Source organism: Drosophila suzukii, assembly GCF_043229965.1.
Source record: "Drosophila suzukii chromosome 2 unlocalized genomic scaffold, CBGP_Dsuzu_IsoJpt1.0 scf_2c, whole genome shotgun sequence".
In the NCBI taxonomy this organism is placed as follows: domain Eukaryota; kingdom Metazoa; phylum Arthropoda; class Insecta; order Diptera; family Drosophilidae; genus Drosophila; species Drosophila suzukii.
The window spans coordinates 4,496,980-4,509,065 of NW_027255896.1; positions in this window are offsets into that span (position 1 = coordinate 4,496,980).

Consider the following 12,086-nt stretch of genomic DNA (forward strand, 5'->3'; position numbering starts at 1 on the left):
GCTTTTTTATTAGTTATTGCTAAATTAAAAAATACGAATTTCAGGTTGCTTTAGCTTTATGCTTGTTAACAATTTATTAGCGAAAAAGATTACAGCAGGCGAGACGAGAGTGCATTTAATGTCGAGATCAGAATTCGTACTGATTTTACAAACGGACAGCCAGCCGAAAGCTGGGCCGAAAAATGCAAGTACACAAAAGACGAGAGAGCTAGATAAAGAGAGCTACCTTTCGCGATGCCATTAATATAAGAGATCGAATTAAGAAGTTAGTTGGCTGCTGCGGCTGCGTGACCCGACATCCATATTGAAGGAAAATTCCGATAATTTTTAAAACATTCCAGACAAGCACATCATAAACATACAGGGTATAAGTCAGGAAGTTACCAAATCAAAAGGCTTAACTTCTATTGAAATTCAAACTTCTAAGTACATATTTCCACATGATTTCCATATCGTAAATATGCAATTCGCTAATCCATGTGATGGAATACTAGGAATCGATTTTATCAAAAGATACAACTGTCAATTAGACTTCAAGCCGTCTGAAGACTGGCTTATAATAAGACCAAACAACAAAAAACATCCAATTTATGTTACAATAGCATATAGTTCTGGCAACAACTCCCTGATTCTGCCAGCAAGATCCCAAGTCGTCCGAAAAATCGAAATAAATTTAGAAGAAGACAGTGTATTAATTCCGAATCAAGAAATTCAGCATGGTATCTATATCGCAAATACCATAGCAACAGTCCAAAATGCATATATAAGATTACTAAATACTACAAACACAGATCAAGTAGTCTATATCAAAAACATTCATCATGAACCACTTTCAAACTACGAAATAGTAAAAACGGACTTAGAAGACAGACAAAAAATTGTATTATCCCAACTTGCAAAAAACTTCCCGCCTCAATTCAATGAACAACTTACATCATTATGCACCCAGTATAGTGATGTATTCGGACTAGAAACCGAATCGATCACAACCAATATATTTTATAAACAAAAGCTGAGATTAATTGATGATGAACCCGTATATATACAAAATTATAGAAATCCTCATAGTCAACAAGCATTTCTTTATATGGATGACTTAATAGTCATAGGTTGTTCCGAAAAACATATGCTCAAAAACTTAACTGATGTTTTCGAGAAATGTAGGAAACACAACTTGAAGTTACATCCTGAAAAATGTTCATTTTTCATGCATGAAGTCACTATCTTAGCACATAAATGCACAGATAAAGGAATCTTGCCCGACGACAAAAAATACGACGTAATTCAAAATTATCCAGTCCCACATGATGCCACATATTACAGACGTTTTAAAAAGAATTTCGCTGAACACTACAGCTTCCAGTGGCATACGCATCAAGATCCTTTGCGAAAGGTGAAAGCAACAAGAGCACTACAGAACAAGAATTAGCATCCATTCATTGGGCAATAACACACTTCAGACCATATATTTGTGGTAGACACTTCACTGTCAAAACAGACCATAGAGCACTTACCTACTTATTTTCAATGGTAAATCCCAGTTCCAAAGTAACAAGAATGAGACTTGAATTGGAGGAATATAATTTTACGGTAGAGTATCTAAAGCCTAAAGATAACTATGTAGCCGATGCGCTCCCTAGAATAACCATCACAGACTTAAAAAATATACAAACAAGCAATAAAATTCTGAAAGTCACTACCAGAAACCAAAGTAGACAACAATCCTGCGCAGGAAAAGATCAAATAGAATTGCATAAGCAATCTATAGAAAAAGCTTCAAAGTCCAACGTATATGAAGTCATTAATAATGATGAAGTACGTAAAGTAGTGATGATGAAGTACGTAAAGAATAATAAAATGTGTTTATTTAAGCACGGAAAGAAAATTACAGCAAGATATGATGTTAGCGATTTGTATACTAATGGAACCATCGACTAAGGTCAACTCTTTCAACTACGGAGACCGCTGAAGAGAGTGGACGTGTCTTGTGCGAGCTCCGCGAAAAGTGCAAGAAAGTTGATAAATTAATGCAAACAAAACACAAAAACTAAACAGGTCAATTTCAAATAAGCGAAAAGACGCTAAAACCCAAAGAAATTTAGGTTTCAACCCACAAAATCGGTGTAATGTCTTAAACTAGCACATAATTATTTTATCTTATAATAATAAATAAGTGCCACGCTAATAAAGCTCAATGAGCTACGAACAGAATAAAGAGCGACTCAGCTCCGCGAGCCGAAGAGACGGTTACTTTTCGTATGTCTCAACGCGTGATAGCGAAGTGCAAAAAACGACCCTACTGTCGGTCGATAGCCAAAGAGCACGATCTTGCTCACCATGCTTACTTACGGCTACCCCTACTCCGACGGCGTGGAGTCAACAATGCAAAACCCCCCCACCATCAGTTTCGACCCCTGGCGCACCAACAACATGCAACGGTAAAACCTCTGCATCCGCACTAAATTTGTCAGCAACAACTACGGCTACGGCAAAAAAACCAACGACAACCACAGCTACGACTATTATTTCGGAATCGACTGCAACCGCAGCTCTAAATACAACGGCAACAAAAACAACGACAACAAATCAAAACCAAAACAAAATTCAGCAAGCGGGTCCGGCCATACAGACCGGACTAGATCGGTACATCCATATCAAGCGTAAGCTTAGCCCGCAGAACACCGCGGTAGGTAACAAGTCAAAAATAAACCGTGTCCAAGTAAAAGATATATTACCCGGGAGATCCGACAGCAATCGATTTGCGCTTCTAGCAGAAAATGAATCAGGACGGGCTCAGGAGACCCAACCGAAACCTAAGCCCCCACCAATTTACATTAGGGAGAAAATCTCGAACGCCCTGGTCAACAAAATTGTTGCGCTGACCGGAGACGGAAACTTTCATGTTGTTCCGGTCACAAAAGGGGATATCCATGAAACCAAGCTTCAGACCAAATCTGAAGAACATTTCCGAGCAGTATCCAAATACCTGGAGGAAGCTAGGAAAAGCTACTACACGTACCAACTAAAAAGCAGCAAGGGCCTGCAAGTGGTAATAAAAGGAATCGAGCCCGACGTAACCGCCAAGGAAGTTATCGATGCTCTTAAGGAAAAGGGGTTTTCTGCAAAGAACGTCAGTAACATTATAAACAGGAACAAGGAGACGCAACCACTCTTCAGGGTCGAGCTGGAGCCAGACAGCAGAGTCTTGAAGAAAAATGAAGTGCACCCCATTTATAACCTGCAATTCTTATTGCACCGAAGAATTAACGTGGAAGAGCCACATAAAAGGAACGGCCCAGTGCAATGCACAAATTGTCAGGAGTATGGACACACCAGGGCATACTGTTCGCTTCGAACAGTCTGTGTAGCTTGTGGAGACTTCCACAATTCGGCTAACTGCCCTGCCAACAAAGAAGACCCCAAAAAGAAAAAATGCGTTAACTGCCAAGGTAACCACACGGCAAACTACAGGGGCTGTCCGGTCTACAAGGAGATGAAGGACCGCATGCGAAAAGTGATAGCAACGCGACATCAGAAAACCCAAAATGCGTACACTTACTCGCGTACGACGCCGGAAGTATTTTTCGTCACGGCTGCAAGATCCTCCTTTGGTCAACTAAATACCCAGACAGGATTCTCATACGCCGATGCCCTTCGATCGGGGACGGAAAACCCACTCCAGTCTAATCTAGGAAACGCTCAGCAGATCCAAGAACAGTCGCAAAGCACTCTGGAAACTATGATGGTCACCATGCAACAAAGTATGATGGAACTCATGTCATTCATGAAAACGACCATGCAAACACTGGTTCAAAACCAGAACATGGTGTTACAGCTACTTGCAGCTAAGCAGTCCAAATAATCAGATGGCAAACCTACGAATAACAATGTGGAACGCCAATGGCGTTTCACGGCACAACCTTGAAGTAACACAGTTCCTGAATGAAAATCATATCGACATTATGCTACTGGTAGAGACGCACCTCACAAACAAATACAACTTCCAAATAAGAGGCTACACTTTCTACCGCACAGACCATCCAGATGGTAAAGCCCACGGCGGAACCGGCATCCTAATCAGGGAACGCATCAAGCACCACTTTCACCAAAGGTTTTCAACTAATTACCTGCAAGCCACGTCTATCAAAGTGCAGTCCGGCAACGGAAACCTCACCATAGCCGCTGTCTACTGCCCGCCTCGCTTTACAATTTCTGAAGGACAATTCATGGACTTCTACAACTTGCTTGGAGACCGCTTTATAGCTGCAGGGGACTATAATGCCAAACACACGCACTGGGGATCACGCCTTGTGACTCCCAAAGGAAGGCAATTATACAATGCAATCATAAAACCGAACAACAAATTAGACTATGTTTCCCCTGGCAGCCCCACATACTGGCCAACAGACCCCAGGAAAGTTCCAGACCTAATAGACTTTGCGGTGACAAAAAACATTCCCCGCAATATAATAAGCGCCAAAGCGCTTTCGGACCTGTCGTCAGACCATTCGCCAGTGCTAATAACTCTTCTTCAAAGCACAAGAACCACAGATCACCCCCTCAGGCTGACGTCGCACAGAACCAACTGGTTAAAATATAAAAAGTATGTATGTATGTACATCAAATTAACACCTCACTTCAACATCGAAGCGGACATCGACTGCTCTACCGATGCTCTTGAAGAAGTATTCGTGGAGGCAGCCACTATCTCAACACCACAAGGCAGGGACGCGCAAACCAACCACTTCAAAACTAATCTGCAAATTGAACGGTTAGTCCTAGAAAAGAGGCGCCTGCGACGTGCCTGGCAAGCCAACAGATCGCCGTCATCAAAACAACGTCTTAAGGAAGCCACTCGCTCACTAAATCGAGCTCTAAAGCAAGAAACAGAAAATGCACAGCTGCAGTACATTACAAAACTATCGCCAACCAGTACAAAACATCCTCTGTGGAGGGCTCACCCAAATCTGAGCTCTCCAATCGAAACAGTGACTCCGATAAGAAACTCATCTGGCATCTGGGCCCGCAGCGACGAAGATAGAGCCGAAACTTTTGCGTTACATCTAAGAAACGTCTTCCAGCCGAACCCTGCCACTGGTTCATTTTTCCTACCACAAATCGAATCTGAATCTATTTCCCTATCACCATTGCTTCAGCCAAAGGAGATCGCGAAAGTCATTGGGGAACTGAAACCAAAAAAGGCCCCTGGCGGTGACCAAATAACCCCAAAAATGTTAATTGAACTTCCAAACTCTGCCATTGAGGTTATCTGTAAGCTCTTCAATGGGATTATAACTCTCGGCTACTATCCGAAAAAATGGAAAAAATCTATTATCATTATGATACCGAAGCCCGGAAAAGACCACACAATTCCGTCATCCTACAGACCAATTAGTTTATTATCGTGTCTGTCTAAGCTGTTCGAAAAATGCCTTCTAACTCGCATAACACCATATCTAGGAGCACACAATGTTATCCCTGCTCATCAATTTGGATTTCGTCAAAACCATGGAACAATCGAACAAGTTAACAGAATAACATCAGAAATACGCACAGCCTTTGAGCATGTATCTCAAGCCTTCGATCGAGTATGGCTAGATGGCCTCATGCACAAAATCAAAACACACTTACCTGATTACACTCACAAGCTTCTTGAGTCGTATCTATACAACAGGTCCTTCGCAGTAAGGTGCAATACAACAACATCCGACGACTACATTATCAAAGCTGGAGTCCCGCAAGGAAGCGCGCTAGGGCCTACTCTGTTCCTCCTATACACAGCGGATATTCCCACGAACGAGCAGCTAACAACATCTACGTTCGCTGACGACACCGCAATTTTAAGTCGCTCGAGGTGCCCAGGCCGAGCCACAACACAGCTAGCAAACCACCTCCTCGTAGTAGAGAGGTGGCTATCTGATTGGCGGATTAAAATAAATGAACAAAAATGTAAACACATAACGTTTACTCTCAACAGGCAAACATGCCCTCCACTATTACTGAATAATACGCAGATTCCCCAAGTCAACGATGTAACGTATCTCGGCGTCCACCTTGACAGACGACTAACCTGGAGAAGACACATCGAACGCAAGAAAGTACATCTAAAACTAAAGGCCAGCAGCTTCCACTGGATTCTTAACGCTCGTTCGCCCCTGCGTCTGGACTACAAGGTTTTGCTCTACAACTCCACTCTCAAGCCCATCTGGACATATGGCTCCCAGCTATGGGGGAACGCCAGCAGAAGCAACATAGACATTATACAGCGCGCTCAATCGAAAATCCTGCGAACTATCACTGGGGCACCATGGTATATTCGCAACCAAAACATCCACAGGGACCTAAGCATTCTTACCGTTAAAGATGAAATAGACAAACAAAAAGCGTCCTACAACGAAAAACTCTCTGTGCACCCCAATCGCCTCGCAAGAAGCTTGACTTGGGTTTCCAGCCGATCCCGTCTACAACGCAACGACCTGCCAAGCCAGCTATAACTTTCGGGCCCCTTTAGCACAACATCAGTCATATGACTGTGAGTTAGATTAATTAGTCTAAGATTTGATACACTTATTGTTAGTATCCAAAGGGAGAAGATTCAATAAATAAATAGCAAAGCATTTAAAAAAAAAAAAAAAAAAATTCTTTCAAAGGCTTGAAAAGCAGGCCGGTATTCACAAAGTCAGCCAACTCAAAGTGGCACCGTCGGAAAATATCTTTGAACATGTTTCAATTGATAATTTTAGAATGATGGGAAATAATATATTTAAATCATTGAGAGTAGCGCTACTCAACCCGGTGACCGTAATCAAAAATTATAAAGAAAAAGAAGCTATATTGTCTACATTCCATGATGATCCAATACAAGGTGATCATACAAGCATTACAAAAACCTTGGCCAAGGTCCAGAGACACTAGTACTGGAAAAATATGTCCAAAGACATAAAGAAATGTCCTAAATGCCAAAAGTCGAAAACGACTAAACATACTAAGACCCCACTAACTATAACCGAAACTCCACAAAGAGCTTTTGATATAGTAATTGTAGATACTATTGGTCCACTTCCAAAATCTAATAATGGAATCGAATACGCAGTAACACTCATCTGCGATTTAACTAAATACCTAGTAGCTATACCTATACCAAATAAAAGTGCAAATACAGTAGCAAAAGTTGTATTTGAAGATTTTATTCTAAAGTACGGTCCAATTACGGACATGGGAATTTTTCATCTAGCATCCAAATTGTGGGCGTCACAGGTTTTCGCGGTTTGTGGGCGTTTAAGTGGGCGTGGCAAACTTTTTTTTAGGTCAATCGATAGGTATTGATGAGAACAATACATTTCAGTTAAAATTTTCTATCTAGCATCAAAACTGTAGGAGTTTCAGTTTTGGGCGGTTTGTGGGCGTTAGAGTGGGCGTGGCAGTCTACTGAAATAAACTTGCGCTGCGTAAGAAGCTCAGGAATCTGTACGCCAAATCTCAATAGCCTAACTCTCATAGTTTCCGAGATCTCAGCGTTCATCCGGACAGGCAGACGGACAGACGGTCAGACGGACAGACGGACAGACGGACATGGCTAGATCGACTCGGCTAGTGATCCTGATCAAGAATATATATACTTTATGGGGTCGGAAACGCTTCCTTCTGCCTGTTACATACTTTCCGACGAATCTAGTATACCCTTTTACTCTACGAGTAACGGGTATAAAAATATACAAACAAGCAATAAAATTCTGAAAGTCACTACCAGAAACCAAAGTAGACAACAATCCTGCGCAGGAAAAGATCAAATAGAATTGCATAAGCAATCTATAGAAAAAGCTTCAAAGTCCAACGTATATGAAGTCATTAATAATGATGAAGTACGTAAAGTAGTGATGATGAAGTACGTAAAGAATAATAAAATGTGTTTATTTAAGCACGGAAAGAAAATTACAGCAAGATATGATGTTAGCGATTTGTATACTAATGTCAGTTCTTTCAAAGGCTTGAAAAGCAGGCCGGTATTCACAAAGTCAGCCAACTCAAAGTGGCACCGTCGGAAAATATCTTTGAACATGTTTCAATTGATAATTTTAGAATGATGGGAAATAATATATTGAAATCATTGAGAGTAGCGCTACTCAACCCGGTGACCGTAATCAAAAATTATAAAGAAAAAGAAGCTATATTGTCTACATTTCATGATGATCCAATACAAGGTGATCATACAAGCATTACAAAAACCTTGGCCAAGGTCCAGAGACACTATTACTGGAAAAATATGTCCAAAGACATAAAGAAATGTCCTAAATGACAAAAGTCGAAAACGACTAAACATACTAAGACCCCACTAACTATAACCGAAACTCCACAAAGAGCTTTTGATATAGTAATTGTAAATACTATTGGTCCACTTCCAAAATCTAATAATGGAATCGAATACGCAGTAACACTCATCTGCGATTTAACTAAATACCTAGTAGCTATACCTATACAAAATAAAAGTGCAAATACAGTAGCAAAAGTTGTATTTGAAGATTTTATTCTAAAGTACGGTCCAATTACGGACATGGGAACTGAATATAAAAATTCAATTATTGAAGATCTATGTAAATACTTACATATTAAAAACATAACTTCAACTGCACACCACCACCAGACTGTTGGTACCATGGAGCGAAGCCGCAGAACACTCAATGAGTTCATTCGTTCATACATCTCAGATGACAAAACAGATTGGGATGTATGGCTACGATACTTCGTCTATTGTTTTAACACAACTCCATCTATGGCACATGACTATTGTCCATCTGAGCTAGTTTTTGGTAAAACTTCAAAACTACCAAAACATTTTAATAGCATAGATAAAATAAAACCCCTTTGTAATATAGAAGGTTATGCTAAGGAATCCAAATTTAGATTAGAACAGGCAATTAAGAGAGCTAGACTAATGCTCGAATTTCATAAGTTAAAACAGAAAATTAGTTAGGACAAAACTAGTTTAGAATTCCATTTAAAAATAGGAGATCAGGTTTTATTGAAAAATGAAACAGCACATAAGTTAGATTTGAAATAAACAGGTCCTTATAGGGTAGAACAAATAGGAGATAGAGATAACATAACTATAATAAATAATAAAAATAAAAAACAAGTAGTACATAAAGATAGATTAAAACTCTTTATTTCATAATCAATTTTTATTCCATAAATATAGCACGTATGGCCATACATAATATAAGAGCATATAAAATAACCATATCTAAAATAAGTATACACAAAAAAAAAATTGAAAAAACAAATTAAAAACAAAAAAAAATTGTATCTTATTGCTATAAATAATATCAATTTTCTCAAAGCTTTCTCACAGAAAATAACTCCATTATATTACTTTATTTTTCAAAAGGAGGGAGATGTAGTATGCACTTATATTGAATATCTACTGTACCAAGAGTACTTGAATCAAACACTCTGTAACAATTTGTTGCAGTGTTTACATAAACAAAGGCTCGGTCAAAAAACCTAAATTGGCCGAAACATGAGTCGATCGGCGGCGTAGTGTCAGCATTCTGTTGCACACGCCGGCCGCTCAGCCAAACTCAAGTACATACATATACCTCCGCGCTCCAGACTAAGTGAGCATAGCTATATACTTGAGAATATATAGGCCGTCTCTCCGCTGCCGCTGTTGGCAGCGCCGCTTTGAGACTTAGACCTCCTTAGCTCCTAAATAAATTAAGTTTGTGAAGAAACTCTTTTGAGCTCAGAGCGGCAACAACGGCTGCTCTGCTCCAAATACAACCAAATAAAAATCATCCAAATGGATATCTAACTGAAGTGAAATTGGACTTATATTTTTTGGGCTTTATGGAAAAACTTACACATTTAAACTATTACACTGCTGTGCCTTCATAAGCTTTACTTAACGCCAATATAAGAGCTCTGTCACTTAATACTTTTTCTCGTAAGAATGCCACTGGCATCCACGCCAGCAACGCCCGGATTATATTTCGGCAGGCAAATCTCGCTAGTCTGTTGCAACCCACTCGCCGGCATCTGTAGCTTCTTAACCAGTTCCAGAAAGTTTTGTTTTTGTTGTTTTAACAGCGCGAAGACATCCCTTGCTCATAATAATTAACCTTTTAGCAGTGCTAAATTGTACACCACGTTATAGCTTAGGACGAAAAGAAAGGGAGAGCGACCAGACCTAGCAATGCAACGAAGCCACACAAAACCTCAGTTCGCAAACTGAGTCCCCATCATACCAGAACCGGTATGTACCAGTTCTACCCATGGTCACATCTTAAAGTATCATGCCTAACGAAAGACTGAATTACCTCCTCTTCGACACGTATTTTTCCGTAGACAGTCGTTAGCCATCCTGTGAGAAGGCTGTGTCTGTCAAGACGTTCCTCGCTTCACCACGATGTTAACTCTGTAGAATATGTAGTTTTTGAATGGCCGAATATGGTTTATTATGTACCAATTCCACAAAGAGATCATGGAACCGTGGCCAGTCTAGATACTCGCCGTTGAACTCCGGAATGCTAATTGGCGGAAGTGCCAAGTTTAGGCTCATTGGCGCGTCGTTTTCTCGAAGCAGGTTCATTTCGTATTCCTCGTATAATGTGTGGAATTGGGCTAGCTCTGCTTTTGCCAGAGCTTCGGCCCCAGGTGCGCTATCCAATTCATCATGGGCTTGCCTCAGTAACGCCCAATAGAGATCCAGGTGCCTTTTTAGGGCTGGGGTGACGGTTGGGGCGTTCCAGGCTAATGTTAATGATGATTCCAATTCTTTGCATCTTCTCTGCAACTGTCGAATCACCTGTCAATTGCGGAGTCTCCTTTGACTTGATTTCCTGTTGTGATCTTGAAGTTGGCCGAAGTTCGTCTGAGGTCTTTGGAAGTCCGCTTCCAATCGGCATGTTGTCCAGAAAGATTTTGTGATATTTTTCGACCAGCTCCTTAAGAGCTACTAGTCGTGAAGAGTACTCACTTCCAGTGGGTAATGCCGCTTGCTGGACTTCTTCATCTAGGTCGCAAAACTGCTGCCAGAGATCGTTTAACTGATTTAGCTTACCGGAATAATAGCCGTCTCGGTCGCGTCGTTCGACCGAATCCTTGCCATAATTCATTATGAGCTGTTGGATCTGTACTTGTAGCTCATTTTGGTTGTCTAGTAATTGTTTGGGTAAATCGATTCTTGTGTGACTTGTTTCCTCTAGGAATGAAGTAGACATATTGTGTGTCTTGGAGACAAAGAATCCTATGAAGCCGGATAAAGCTGTGTGGCCTTTGAAGCTGTGAGTTCTGTGAAGCTGGATTAAGCTGACGATCCTATGACGGTGGATGAAGAAGCGTATCATGTGCACCTGGATGAAGCTGAGAATCCTGTGAAGCTGATGAAGCTGAGTATCCTGTGAAGCTGGATGAAGCAGACGATCCTGTGAAGCTTGAGGAAGCTGAGTATTCTGTGAAGCTGGATGAAGTTGTGAGTCCTGTGAAGCTGGATAGAGCTGACGATCCTGTGAAGCTGGATGAGGCTGAGTATCCTTTAAAGCTGGATAAAGCTGAGTATCCTGTGAAGCTGGATGAAGCTGTAAGTCCTGTGAAGCTGGATTAAGCTGATTATCCTGTGAAGCTGGATGAGCTATGGTTTCCAGGGCAGGTGGATGTAGTAAACTTAACGGGTCTTCTCACCAGTCAGAGGTTTAGCTCTTGGTGGGAAGGGGGTTGCTGGAGTGAGATTCTTTGTTGGTAAAGGATCACGTCGGGTCACCAATGTTGGTGCCTAATTAAAGAAGACACTCGCAAGACGATCGCGGCGCGGCAATAGTAACGATAGTTACTGCGATGCCGGACCATAGGCGGTGCGGGATCTACGCTGAGGTTGAGCTAACGTGGGTTAGCTGTTAGTTGAGAGCCCTATTCCCAGAGGTAGGAAGTAGAACCGCGGAGTTATGAGTTGCGTTGATAAATGATTTATTCTTAATTTGATACATGCTTACATACTACTTGGAACGCGGAAGTTTAGTGTAATGATTAGTGAAATAAACTATATTCTTAAGTAGGTCAGGGAATTTTGATTATGGAAGCAGTTGCTAAGT